Source organism: Bufo bufo, chromosome 2 (genome assembly GCF_905171765.1).
Source record: "Bufo bufo chromosome 2, aBufBuf1.1, whole genome shotgun sequence".
Classification (NCBI taxonomy): Eukaryota; Metazoa; Chordata; class Amphibia; order Anura; family Bufonidae; genus Bufo; species Bufo bufo.
Genome location: NC_053390.1, coordinates 787,668,631 through 787,683,842, shown reverse-complemented (window position 1 = coordinate 787,683,842; position 15,212 = coordinate 787,668,631). Strand labels below are relative to the sequence as shown.

General features: G+C 46.9%; 1 protein-coding gene across 1 annotated transcript in view; it reads right to left on the bottom strand.

The window, feature by feature from the left end:
* MXD4 (MAX dimerization protein 4) overlaps positions 1-15,212 on the bottom strand; it is a 66,420-nt gene that overhangs the window by 17,229 nt on the left and 33,979 nt on the right. The window lies entirely within an intron of this gene.

Here is a 15,212-nt window from a genome sequence, read left to right as displayed (position 1 = left end):
CTGCAGCTCATGCACACGACCGTATGTATTTTGCGGTCCTCAAAAAACGGATCCGCAAAAAATACGGATGACGTTCGTGTGCATTCCGTATTTTGCGGAACGGAACAGCAGGCCCCTAATAGAACAGTCCTGTCCTTGTCCGTAATGCGGACAATAATAGGACATGTTCTATTTTTTTGCGGAACGGAAATACGGAAACAGAATGCACACGGAGTACCTTCCGTTTTTTTTGCAGACCCATTGAAATAAATGGTTGCGTATACGGTCCACAAAAAAAACTGAACGGACATGGAAAGAAAATACGTTTGTGTGCATGAGCCCTTACTGTAATCCTTCCAGGAACCAGGAGGCCCTGGATGAAACAAGATTGGAGCGTTCTGCAAGGAATTGTGGGTGAGTAAAACATGCTCTAATTTAGCTTTTCATCAGATTCCTCCGCCTGGCACCGTCCAGATTCTGTACAACCTATAAAACACATGTTCAGTCCGAAGCGGGCGTCTCCAATTACTGGATATTTACACTGAAAACACAAGTGCATAGGAAGGGAAAGGTACGCGGCGCAACAGACGTCTTCTGATCTCGCACCTCAAACACCAGCCATAGACTAAGCAGGAAAAGCAGCTGCCCCAGCCGCACCTCGGCATAGCAGTGCCAGACCAGTGCTGACTACAACGACACCAATTCAGTAGCAAAACTGTGTTGGCTGTTGCTTTATTAGCCCCGTGATGTATGTTTTTTGTTGCGATACTCTGCATAGGAAAGCCACGTTTCTTGTGCTTTCCTATAGCATACCAACATGTACCCTATGGATACCTGCGACACAAGTCGGGACCTGTGCGCGGTGTGTATGTCGCACAGAGGGGCACATTTACTAAGACGGCTTTTTATACCCTTGTGCTGCCCTACGGCAGTCCTTGCGCCTGGCGGAAAAACTACTCCAACCCCTGGCTGGCATCGTGTTTCTCCAAACATTTACGCCTGTAAGTAAATTTACCGGAGACGGAGTCCTGGCCCCAGCACGTTACTCCCCTGGAAACAGACATAAATGTTACCAAAAAAACGACTCCAGCCTGAGGCTGCCATAGTTTTTTTTTGCCAGGCGCAAGGACTGCCATAGATGCACCTAATTTATAGGCCATACATTAGCCGAATCTTACGGCGTCGCAGGGGGAATCTAAGGCTAGGTCTACACGACGACATTTTGTCGTGCGACAATTTTTATCCATTCGAGATGGATATTTCTGCGACTGTCGCGTCGCAGCATGTCGCAGTGTGACACCATAGACTACCATTAAAAAAGTTGTCGCACGACTAATGTTGCAGTGTAGTTGTGCCCTATCGGTCGCGCGACTTATTGTCGTCGTGTAGACCTAGCCTAAGACCGGTGTAAAAAGCCGGTCTTAGTAAATGACCCCCCATGTTTTGTGAATCTCTATGAGACCATGGTCGTGGCACTCTCCAGTAGAGGAGACACCATAGTGGGGCTTTTTACGCCGGTCTTAGTTTGCCCCTTGTGCTGCCCTAAGAGAAAACTCAGCTATGAAAAAGCTTTCATACAGACGGATCTTCGGATCCGTCTGTATAAAAACTAACCTACGGCCACGGACACGGATGCCAATCTTGTGTGCATCCGTGTTCTTTCACGGACCCATTGACTTGAATGGGTCCGTGAACCGTTGTCCGTCAAAAAAATAGGACAGGTCATATTTTTCTGACGGACAGGATACACGGATCACGGTCTCGGTTGCAAAACGGTGCAATTTCCGATTTTTCCACGGACCCATTGAAAGTCAATGGGTCCGCGAAAAAAAACCGGAAAACGGCACAACGCCCACGGATGCACACAACGGTCGTGTGCATGAGGCCTTAGACAGGGATGTCGCATCTTAAGGCCTCATGCACACGACCGTTGTTGTGTTCCGTGTCCGTTGTTCCGTTTTTCCGTGATTTTCTGCGGACCCATTGACTTTCAATGGGTCCGTTGAAAACTTGGAAAATGCACCATTTGTCATCCTCGTCCGTGATCCGTGTTTCCAGTCCGTCAAAAAAATAGGACCTGTCCTATTTTTTTCACGGACAACGGTTCGCAGACCCATTCAAGTCAATGGGTCCATGAAAAAACACGGAGGCACACAAGATTGTCATCCGCGTCCGCGTGTCCACGTCTGTTTTTTTTTATATCATTTTCAAGGCAAACTTGACTTAGATTTTTTTTTCACTTTTCATGTCTGGTGATCCTCCAAAAATCAAGGAAGACACACGGAAAAAAAAACGGAAACAGATCACGGAACAACGGAACCCCGTTTTGCGGACCGTGAAAAAATACTGTCGTGTGCGGGAGGCCTAAGTCACAGTCACTTTGGGCCGAGCCATGCCCATGTCCCAGAAAGCCATGCCCCATGTCAAGTAAGGAGAAAAAAAGGTCTAAGGGCTCATTCACACAACTATATCAATGGGTCCGCATCCGTTCAGCAATTTTGCGGAACGGGTGAGGACCCATTCATTTCAATGAAGCCGGCAAAAAATATAGAGCATGTCCTAGTCTTAGGCATTTTCTATACAGCGCCAGCCCTGTGTGTTCTGCAAAATGCTGAACGCACACAGCTGGTATCCGTGTTTTTCAAAACATGGCATGGTCATGTGAATGCACCCTAAAAATGCATAAAAAACACGGTACAAAGCATTTTTGTTTCCATTGTGCTTCCGGTCCGTTTTTCCGTATGGCATATACAGTATACAGTAATTACATAGAAAAAATTGGGCTGGGCATAAAATTTTCAATAGATGGTTCAGCAAAAATGGAACGGATACGGAAGACATACGGATGCATTTCCGTATGTGTTCCGTTTTTTTTGCGGACCCATTGACTTGAATGGAGCCACGGAACGTGATTTGCGGGCAATAATCGAACATGTTCTATCTTTCAACGGAACGGAAAATTGGAAATACGGAAACGGAATGCATACGGAGTACATTCCTTTTTTTTACCATTGAAATGAATGGTTCTGTATACGGACCGTATATGGAACGCAAAAAACGGTCTGTAAACGGGGAAAAAAAAAAACGGTCGTTTGAAAGAGGCCTAAGCCTGAATTCTGGTGCATTTTCCTTAGTAAATCTCCCCAATCATTAGTGCCTCGCAGTCCCATTCCAGTCGCGGTGACGCTACGTGACTGCCGTCCCCTCCACCTGATCTCACCGATTTGCTATGGCCCAAAAATTAGCAGTGGTTTCGAAAAAATCATATACAACTTTAGCGCTGTCCGAATTCCTGGGTAAGGGCTCATTCACACGACCGTGGTTTGGTTCTGCATCCGAGCCGCATTTTTTGCGGCTTGGGTGAGGACCCATTCGCTTCAATGGGGCCGCAAAAGATGCGGACAAGAATAGGCATTTCTATAATGGGCCATCTGTTCCGTTTCGCAAATCGCGGAAAGCACACGGGCGGCATCCGTGATTTGCGGATCCGCAATTTGCGGACCCGCAAAACACGCCACGGTCGTGTGAACAAGCCCTAAAACGAAGAAATCAGAGAAGGCGGCGCTGCGCTCCAGGAAATGTGTTTCTACATGTAAATACTCCGGCAAAGCAAACAGCCCGCCGCACACGTCACACGCAGGATTACACGCTACATATAGAAAACCCTATAGGCCGGCGCTGGGGGGGGCCTCCCTGCTGATGCTCTCCTACTGTAACCTCCAGGGACATAAATCACCAGGCTCAGGATATTTACTTTACTTTTCAGGAACTTTTTCTGCTTACGCTGCACATTCTGACGGATTGGGAGGGAAGATGAATTACACAAATGACTACCACGTGTAAACAGACAGACTCTTAAAGGGGAAGTGACAGCCGAAAACACCCTGAATGCCTGCAAAAGAAAAACGCCTTAGGGCTCATGCACACGGCCATCACGGATGCGGACCCATTCAAGTTGAATGGGTCTCGATCCGTCCTGGCTGCCGCACAGATGTTGCCTGTACATTGGGGACCGCAAAATTGCGGTCCCCAATGCAAGGAACGGTCGCACAACGGCCGCGTGCATGAGCCCTTATTCTACTGGATGTCTCCTGAGTCCTGCAAGGAAGGCTTTTGATTCCCATCCCCCACCACAGCACATTCGCAGGGAGTGGGGGCTTTTTAAAGTCTTTTCTACGGGTGTATTTTCTACCTCTGTTACATTTACTTCCGTGGAAAAATCCGTCCCCGTTTCATCCGTGAAGGATCCGTGTGTCCGTTTTTTTGCTCTCTGTGTGTCATTCCATGGACGCTTCACAGCTGAAAATTTATTTCCAGAGTATCGCCTACCAATGGTCAGTGAAAAACCGACCAAACACGGATTCCGTGAGGGGTCAGCGGTTTTTCACTGACCCATAGACTTCGATGGGCATGTCTGGTCCGCATCACAGACCGAAGTAGTGAATGTCTCCATGATTATATTGGTGGAAAATTACTGATGTGTGAACGGGCCCATTAAAATCAATGGGTAGGTGGAAAATGCGGATAGCTCAAGTCCGTGAAAAAAATAAATGTGAACTAAGCCATTAGCCTTAAGGCCTCATGCACACGACATGATTATTCAAGTCAATGGGTCCGTGAAAAAACACGGAGGCACACAAGATTGTCATCCGCGTCCGTGATCCGTGTCCGTTTTTTTCCTATCATTTTCATAGGCAAACTTGACTTCGATTTTTTTTTCACTTTTCATGTCTGGTGATCCTCCAAAAATCAAGGAAGACACACGGAAACAAAAACGGAAACGGATCACGGAACAACGGAACCCTGTTTTGCGGACCGTGAAAAAATACTGTCGTGTGCATGAGGCCTTAAGAAGAGAAAAATTAAGAAAAAAAACGGATCCTGTATTTGGAGTGTTATGCTCAGTTAGGCCTCCTGCACACGACAGTATTTTTTAACGTCCCGCAAAACGTGGTTCCGTTGTACCATGATCCGTGCCCGTTTTTTCTTCCGCGGGTCTTCCGTGATTTTTGGAGGATCCACGGACATGAAAAATGAAAAAAAAATCTAAGTCAAGTTTGCCATTGAAATGATAGGAAAAAACTGACACGGATCACGGACGCGGATGACAATCTTGTGTGCATCCGTGATTTTTCACGGACCAATTGACTTGAATGGGTCGGTGAACCGTTGGCCGTGAAAAAAATAGGACAGGTCATATTTTATTCACGGCCAGGAAACACGGATCACGGATGCGGCTGCCAAACGGTGCATTTTCCGATTTTTCCACGGACCCATTGAAAGTCAATGGGACCGCAGAAAAACACGTTAAACGGGACAACGGCCACGGGTGCACACAACGGTCGTGTGCAGGAGGCCTTATGCACATTTTGCACCCGTTTTGGCCGATTCCGTCTGAGATCTGTTATTCTAGACATGCGCCGGGCATAACGGACACTTAAAATACAGGATCTGTTTTTACTCTTTATTTTTCTGTTCTTCTGACGGGAAAAAGCGGTGAACTCGCCCTTAGGCCTCATGCACACAACAGTATGTATTTTGCGGTCCGGAGAAACAGACCCGCAAAAAATACGGATGACGTCCGTGTGCATTCTGTATTTTGCGGAACGGAACAGCCGGCCCCTAATAGGACAGTCCTATTCTTGTCCGTAATGCAGACAATAATAGGACACGTTCTATTTTTTGGCGGAACGGAAATACGGACATACGGAAACTTCCGGTTTTTTTTTTGCGGACCCATTAAATTGAACGGTTCCGCATACGGTCCGCAAAAGAAAAATGGAACGGACATGGAAAGAAAATACGTTGGTGTGCATGAGCCCTTACAGGCACTGGCAATTCATTCCTAAAGTTTTAGAAGGAATAATAGAGGGCACAACATGGAGTCGTAAGAACTGTTATTAGATAATCCGGCGATGCAATATACACGGATTCCGGAAGATATAACCTCTGTATTGTTGTCAGTATCGTTTCCGTATTTCATCCGGATTTACAGTGTTCACTCCTTCCTGCCTTTTTGATTCCCTCCCATAGACTATAACGGGCACATATCGAAGCAAATACGCATAAAACTAGGACGTGCGGCGGATTTCAAATACTGACGGAGATTATACGCCCATGTGAATAGCTCTATTCATCACCATTAGCAGCGGACTCCGGTACATAAAATACACGGCATATACGGATTGCTGATGTGACCACTGCCATCTTCAGACACCTGGTATAACGTCACTGCCTCCAGCAGGGCACAGCACGCGGCCGGGCTGCGGTATCGCTCAGGCTCAGCGCGCTGCGCCACATTGTACCAGTCCCCAATGGGAAGCAGTTTCAGTTTTATGCTTTCTCTTAGGGCTCGTGTTTTGCGTTCCGTATACGGGCCGTTTTCTGCGTTCCACATGCGGAACCATTCATTTCAATGGGTCCGCAAAAGATGCGGACAGCGCTCCACCCGTGTTTTGCGGATCCGCAATTTGCGGACTGCAAAATACGGCACGGTCGTGTGAACGAGCCGTTAGGCCTATTGCACACAACCGTATAGATACATGCAAACGAATGTTTGTTTCCGTGTCCGTTCCGTTTTTTTTTGCGGATAGGATGTGGACCCATCAGTATGTCCGTTCCGTAGCCCCGCAAAAAAACATGTCCTATTCTTGTCTGTTTTAGGCATTGTTACAATGGATCTGCAACAAAAAAAAAAATGATGGCATATGGATGTAATCCGTTTTTTTTTTTGCGGATCCGCAATTTGCGGACCGCAAAACACATACAGTCGTGTGCATGTAGCCTATGGCTTTTTCAGTATTTTGCAGTCCGCAAAAAATGCAGATGACGTCCGTGTGCATTCCATTTTTTGCGGAACGGAACAGCTGGCCCCTGATAGAACAGTACTATCCTTGTCCGTTATGCGGACAATAATAGGACATGTTCTATCATTGAACGGAAAAACGGAAATACAGAAACAGAAGGCATACGTAGTACATTCTGTTTTTTTTTGGCGGACCTATTGAAATGAATGGTTCCGTATACGGACCATATACAGAATGCAAAAAACAGAATGTAAACGGGAAAAAAAAACGTTTGTGTGCAAGAGGCCTTAGGCCTCATGCACACAACCATATGCTTTTTGCAGCCTGCAAAACGTGGATCCGCAAAATGTGGGTGATGTCCTTTTTTTTTTTTTTTTTACAGACCCATTGACTTAAATGGGTCCATGGTCCGCATTTATAGTACATGTTCTATCTGTATTTCGGGGATCCCCGTTTTGCGGTCCGAAAATACATACGGTTGTGTGCATGAGGCCTTATCAAGATCTCTGCTTGCTGCCAGTGGATGATCATCAGCTGGTTAAAGGGGCCATACAGCTTGTTTGACGTCTCTTCATTGCTTACATCAGTCCGCCTCCTTAGTAGCGGCGGTTCAGGACAACAGGAGGAAGCTGCAATATCCTGCACCAACGCAGTGCGGGGTCCCGGGTGTAGGACCCCTCACCAATCTGAAGGCCTCTTTTTTTTTCAGTTTCCGTTCCGTTTTTGCGGGTTCCGTTTGCGGTCGTTATGCGGAACCATTCAATTTCAATGGTTCCGGAAAAAAAAAAAAAAAAAAAAAAAAGTACTCCGTATGCATTCTGTTTCCGTATATCCATTTTGCTAAAAGACAGAACTTGTTCTATTACTGCCCGCAAATAACGATCCGTGGCTCCATTCAAGTCAATGGGTCCGCAAAAAATACGGAATGCACACGGAACACCTCCGTATGTCATCTGTTTTTTGCGGATCCATGCCCACTTTGCACGTGTCTACTGTTTAAAAACATTACTGTACATTACAGTAATGATTACAAATTTTAAGTTTCCGTTTGCGATCCGCCAAAAATGGATCGCATACGGAAACCACACGGGGATTTTTTTGTGGAACTACAGAACGGAAACACAACGGATCTGTGAAAAACGGACCGCAAAACACAGAAAAAGACATACGGTTGTGTGCGAGGAAGCCTGACCTATTTATCCATTGGATCCATTGGATAGGTCATCAATATCCTGATCTTGGAAAATCCCTTTAACCCCCCGATCAGCTGCTATTGCTGGAGAAAGACCGACTTGGCCAGACGTCCCATGCAGCATTACACGCAGGCCGTTCTAGCTCATGTATTCCCAGGCAAAGACATCCCCCTCCTTGTGACGTGTGTCCTTATAGAACATATGCAAAGGGGTTCTCTTTAGGAGACAACCCCTTTAAACTCAGATGGGGACGATTAAAGGGGTTGTCCAGGATGAGAAAAATATGGCTGCATTCTAACAAAAACAGCACCACCCCTGTCCACAGGTTGTGTGCGGCATTGCAACTCAGCCCTATTCACTTCAATTACCAGCTGCAATACCAGACACAGCCTGTGGTAAGGGGTGGTGCTGTATTTGGAAGAAAGCCGACATGTTTTTCTTATCCTGGACAACCCCTTTAAGGCTGGGTTCAGACCTGAGCGTCTTTGATATGCGCGTTTAACGCGCGTTTTTGACGAGCGTTTTTTGCAATAGTAAACGCGCGTTTGACGCGCGTTTGTGTGATTGACTGCAATGTCCTATGGCCACAAACGCGCTGTAAAACGCCCCAAAGAAGCTCAAGAACTTGTTTGAGCGTAGGGCGTTTTTCAGCGCGTTCAAACGCGCTGTAAAACGCTCAAGTGAGAACCAGGGCCATAGGGAAGCATTGGTTTTCATGTGTTGAGCGTTTTACAGCGCGTTTGAACGCGCTGTAAAACGCTCAAGTGTGAACCCAGCCTAAGGTAATGAGCAGACAGCAGCTGCAGGGACATCACATTCCCTATAGCTGCACCCTATATAGACAGTATGGGACGTCCTGGGGTTCACACTTGCACACTGAGACAGCTCCTCTGCTGTGCAAGATACAGTCTGGGATTTTTGCACTGACCCACGCCCGCTGTCAGTGTGTCTTTTTGGGCACCTGCTAAGGTCAATGGAGAAGTACAGAAATCCTAGAAACAGATGACTTTCCCAGTGGTGATGTGAGCGCCGACCTTTACGGGATGTGAGAAGCCCCCTCATAAATCATCAACCACCGTATTCTGGCTGCCAGATGAAAGCGACTGGTACTGATGGTGCACACAACCGCTAGGGCGCTCTTTCATGTGGCCCGGAGGCCCAGACCCACCCAGGCGACATACAGGGGGTAACAGCTGACCAAACACCAGAGGGGCTGTCGCCCTCTTTCATCCTGGAATTAGTGGTGGTCTCAGACCACGGATTGCCACTTGTATTCATGACACGACAGAAGGTCATTGTCACTGGATTTTCTCTTTAAGTCCTACTTAAAGGGGTTGTCTAGCCAAAGGAGGGGGAGTTGTTTCTTAAAAAAGCAATCTCTTGCTCTGGAGGGCCTGGTGCATCCTTGAAGAATCCATGATACTTATGCCTCGTGCACACGGCCGTTGTTTTGGTCCGCATCCGAGCCGCCGTTTTGCGGACCCATTCACTTCAAAGATGCGGACGGCACTCCGCGTGCTGTCCGCATCCGTTGCTCCGTTCCGTGGCCCGCAAAAAAAAATATAACCTGTCCTATTCTAGTCTGCGTTTTGCGGACAAGAATAGGCAGTTATATTAATGGCTGTCCGTGCCGTTCGGACGCCATCCGTGTTTTGCGGATCTGCGATTTGCGGACCGCAAAACACACAACGGCCGTGTGCATGAGGCCTTAAAGGTGTTTTAAAGTCATGGACATGAGATAGATATGAAATCGGTGGGCGGGTGGCTGTGGTTGTACCCCAACCAATCTGTGATATCTGGGATCCCCAAACGATCCTGATAATGAAGGGGGGGGGGGGGGGCACAGTGCGGATTCAGCTCTGCATCCCCTTCACTGTTTCACCTTGCACAGAGGCGCCTCAGCCAGGGGCTATATCAGTGATGTGGCCCCTTCATTCTCAGGATCAGTGGGCGTCGAACCTCCACGATCCTAAAGTGATGGCATATCCAAGCGGATGGAAATACCCCTTTAAGAAAAAACAAGCAAAAACTATGCAAGATAGGTAGAAGCCCAAAGCTTGGACCCGGTTGTTGTCAGAAGGGCGCCGCAATGATAAACTGATCACAGAGTTTCCTGCTGCTACCACCAGCTAATCTATGGAAGAACCTGGCAGTGTGTGATTTCCCTGCAGCTCCCCCGCAGGATCAATGAGGGATTACACACTTTTTAATTAAATCAATGAACTGCCCAGGTCCTCCAGAGGGAGAGATGCTCTTCTGCTCTGGGACATCACATTGTCCTGACGGGACAATTGAAAATGGGATTTCTAAATCTTTACTTTGCATAGACATTAGATTATTTTATACCGTGTACCAGAATTATCTACCGTGGGTAACTGTAACCTGGATGCCTCAGCTATTCCTGATGGGCTCTATCATGTTACATCTCCAACCCGGCTGATGGACAACTCCCCCATCCTCTGTATGTTTAGCTACCGTACTACTACTCCTACTTAGGGCTCATTCACACGACCGTGTGAAGCCCGTGCCCATGCTGTGGACTGCAAATTGGCCCGACCGCATGGGGATCGTGGACCCATTCACTTAAATGGGTCCGCGATCCCTCCGTTCCGCGAAAAGATAGGGCATGTTCTATCTTTTTTGTGGTGCGGAGGCACGGAACGGGCCCCCCAGGAAGCACTTCCGTAGTGTTCAGTTCTGTGCTTCAGTTCCGCATCTCCGGATTTGAGGACCCACTGAAGTGAATGGGTCCGCATCCGTGATGCGGAATACGCACGGAACGGTGCGTGTGTATTGCGGACCGACAAGGTTGTATATTACTCATCACGTCTTGACTCCAGGGCCTTGTAACCTTCCATATGTATTGACTGCACGTCATACTGCCATCTGTGGCCCCTCAGACTACAACTCCCAACCTCTCTTGGCCAAATGACAGTGCTTCACAATCATTGGTCTGAGATTCAACCAAATTATATGGAAACACCTATTTTTTTTAAGGAACACCCCTGGTAGTACCAAAAAAAGGTCACAATTATAGACCTAATTATAGACCGGATGGGAGACGCAGAGGAAAAATCCCCATCACGTAAGGTGGCCTGGACACCGGAATAGCAAATGACACAGCCAGCCACGTCTAATTATCTCAATGGTGATGATGTCATCTGCATGCCGATGAAGCATTCATGTTACCATGGTAACACCTAACCCCCCACCCCACTCCTCCGGAAAACATTGGCAGCAAAATATTGTGAAATTTAACCATTTTACGCAACTTTTTAGTAAACAATCCTGGGTCGTGCGGGAATATTTGCATACGGCTGGGGGCACTTGTTTCATTCATTTGGCTTATCACTTCTGTAGTATTTTTTTTTTTTTACCTTTTTTTATTTATTTCTTCTTAAAGTTCCAGTTTTTTATCCCATTCTAGGTGACTACAGGCCATAGAGGACTTCATCTACAATCACAGTGCCCACAAGACCACCTAGGACAGGCACATTAGATAATTGTTGACGGGTCTGGCCGTGGAGGGCAGGAGTTGTGTGACGTCACCGTCCCCGCTGTTACCTTATGTACATGCTATCTGGAGCCTCTCTTATGCCTTTCCTGGTGGCACTGAACATAATTGTGCCCTTCTATTCAGCAGTGTGTGAGCGGCCCGCTCTCTCCCCTGGCACGTTGAGTTGCTATCGCAACCTGGTGTGCCCTAATGACATCACACGACGGGTTCTTTATACCTGGCCCTGATTATTCATCACGTGTTCCCAATGCCCTGCATGCTTATTCTCTGCTGCACTGTTCAACCCTGCTATTCCAAGCACGACCATGCCGAGGTGCACCACTACATCAACCCTGCTATTCCAAGAACGACCATGCCAAGTTGCTCCACTACATCAACCCTGCTATACCACGTTGCTCTACTACATCAACTCTTAAATACCAAGTTGCTCCACTATAGAAACCCTGCTATACCACGTTGCTCCACAACATCAACTCTGCTATACCACGTTGCTCTACTACATCAACTCTTAAATACCCAGTTGCTTCACTACAGCAACTCTGCTATACCACGTTGCACCACTACATCAACACTGATATACCATGTTGCTCTACTACATCAACTCCTAAATACCAAGCTGCTTTACTACAGCAACACTCCTATACCAAGTTGCCCCACTACATCAACTCTGCTATACCACATTGCTCTACTACATCATTTTGATTCTGCCACTTTGGCTCTGCTGTATCATCCTGGCTCCTACTACTGTTATTCAACTCTGCTGCATCAGGTCTACATTCCGCTGCTCCGGTTCTGCTACATCAGTCTCCCATCCTGCCACCTTCCAATGACACTTAAGACTTGCTCCTCCGGACAGGAGGTTAGTAGATCCACCTCAGTACAGACAGACGGAAGGAGAACCTGGGTCCTATATGAACTATGCTTGAGGTGCCTCGGAGGGACTTGAGGGAACTGGTGGTGGAGGCCCCTAAGCAACTGCCCCTATAATCTGGGGCTGAACATCAATAGGTTTGAAATATTAGGGTCAATTTATGACATACATTTTTCTTCTTTTTTTTTGTTGCAAAAATCTCATCCTTTAGTAAATCCGCATCGTATCCGTCCCAGGTGGACGCACGCGGTGCGGATTTCACCCTTTGCAATGCGATGGGAGAGACGTGAGGGAAAAAAAAAAATCCATGACAAAATCCACATGTAACACATGAATTTCGGAGAGGATTTAGGACGGAAACGCAGCAAAACCATAAACATGCATGTACCCTTGGCCTGAAATGTGCCGGAGTAAAAGACTGAAACGCCATCCTAGGGTGTGCTGCCGATCAATGCAAATTTAAAGGGAAAATCCATCTAAACCTGAAAGCAGCGGTACGGGATTGTGTAAGTCGAGGGGCTACTGTACTCATTCCGACGGTGTTTACGAGGCTGTCGTGCCCCTATTCAGCCGCCTTGTTTGTGTTTGGGCTGGGGGTCTAATCGCTTCCACATAAAGCCCCGGCTCTGAATGGTAATGACACGGCATTCACACATCGCTCGCTGCCATTGTGTGCGCCTCTTTTATTATAGATAGCCAGCCATTGACTGTGGAATGACGAAAAACTACAAAATCAATACAATCCAGGGAAAGGAAAGCCCCCGCTACAGCCTGCATGTAGATCACCATGATTATTACCTTTGTAGGCTTTTATAGATTTCGTGTCTTTTCCTTCATGGCATTTATTATTTTTTCGTACTTTAAAAAAAAAAAAAAATTCTTGGCAGGGAGCAGGGGTTATTCAGTCCTGGCAGGCTGGCATGATAAAATGCTCGGTTGGCAGGGGCAACAAGGACATTCTACCTCCGAGGCAGCACGGAGGCCCCTGATTATTTTTATTGTTTTAGCAAGGACATAACTTGCAAGCAGTCACCGCCATTTCACCACAGGGACTGCAAATCGGCTATCCTCTTACCTGTACGAATTCCCAAGACGTCTGGAGAAAAGGACCTTTAGGTACACAGCCCTGTGCAAAAGTTTTAGACAGGTGCGGATAAAATGCTGCATATGAGGAACGCTTTGGAAAGTAGAAGTCTGAAGATCCTAGCCCTTCCTGACTGGGCCAATTTTTATTTTTGCATTTTCCTTTCTTACTCCGAGCCTTTCCGAAGCAATAACTTTTTTTTTTTTTACGTTTACATGGCCGTATGAGGGCTTGCTTCATGCGGGACAAGTTGTAATTTTTAATGGCACCACTTAATATTGGATACGACGTAGTGGGAAGATGGAAAAAAAAAATCTAAATAGGGTGGAATTGGAAAAAAAAACCTGGTAAAACTGATCTGTTCTTCATTTTCTAGGTCAGTTCGATTATAGCAATAGTTTTTCTTGTGTTTTAATACTTAAGAAGTACCGTATTTTTCACTCCATTAGGCCTCCTGCAGACGGCCGTTGTTTTGGTCCGCAGTTTTGGCGGCTCGGATGCGGACGCATTCACTTCAATAGGGCTGCAACAGATGCCGGACAGCACTCCGTGCGCTGTCCGCATCCGTTGCTCCATTCCGTGGCCCCGCTAAAAAAATATAACCTGTCCTATACTTGTCCGCGCTTTGCGGACAAGAATAGGCAGTTATATTAATGGCTGTCCGTGCCGTTCCACAAATTGCGGAATGCAAACGGACACCATCCGTGTTTTGCGGATCCGCGGACCGCAAAACACACAACGATTGTGTGCATGAGGCCTAAGGGTACTTTCACACTAGCGTTTTTCTTTTCCGGCACTGAGTTCCGTCAAAAGGGCTCAATGCCGGAAAAGAACTGATCAGTTTTATCCTAATGCATTCTGAATGGAGAGTAATCCGTTCAGGATGCATCAGGATGTCTTCAGTCTTTTTGACTGTTCAGGACGGAGATAAAACCGTAGCATGCTGAGGACTGAAGACTTGCCTGAATGCCGGATCCGGCATTTTTTTCCATAGGAATGTATTAGTGCCGGAATGTCGGATCCGTCCTTCCAGTCTGAGCATGCGCAGACCGAAAAAAAGGTGAAAAAAAATAAATGCCAGATCCGTTTTGCCAGATGACACCGTAAAGACGGATCCGGCATTTCAATACATTTTTCTGACTGATCAGGCATTTTTAAGACTGATTAGGATCCTGATCAGGCTTACAAATGCCATCGGTTGGCATACGTTTTGCCAGATCACTCTGCTGCAAGTGTGAAAGTACCCCTCTTTCACATGGGCAGGAAAATGTGCGATTTTTCCGTTTTAATGCGTTTTGCGCGCGCGTGAGAAAAATCTGCATGTTTGGTACCCAGACCCGAACCCGGACTTCTTCACAGAAGTTCGGGTTTGGGAGCGGTGTTGTGTAGATTTTATTATTTTCCCTTATAACATGGTTATAAGGGAAAATAATAGCATTCCTAATACAGAATGCTAAGTAAATTAGGGATGGAGGGGTTAAAAAATTAAATTAAATTAAACTCACCTCATCCACTTGTTCGCGCAGCCCAACTTCTCTTCTTTCTTCTTCTTTGATGACCTGGAAGGAAAAGGACCTTTGGTGACGTCACTGCGCTCATCACATGGCCCATCACCATGGTGATGTACCATGTGATGGACCATGTGATGATCGTCACCTAGCAACTATGGGAGAAAAAAGTGTGTCTTAGGCCCCTTTCACACGGACGAGAATTCTGTGCGGGTGCAATGCGTGAGGTGAACGCATTGCACCCGCACTGAATC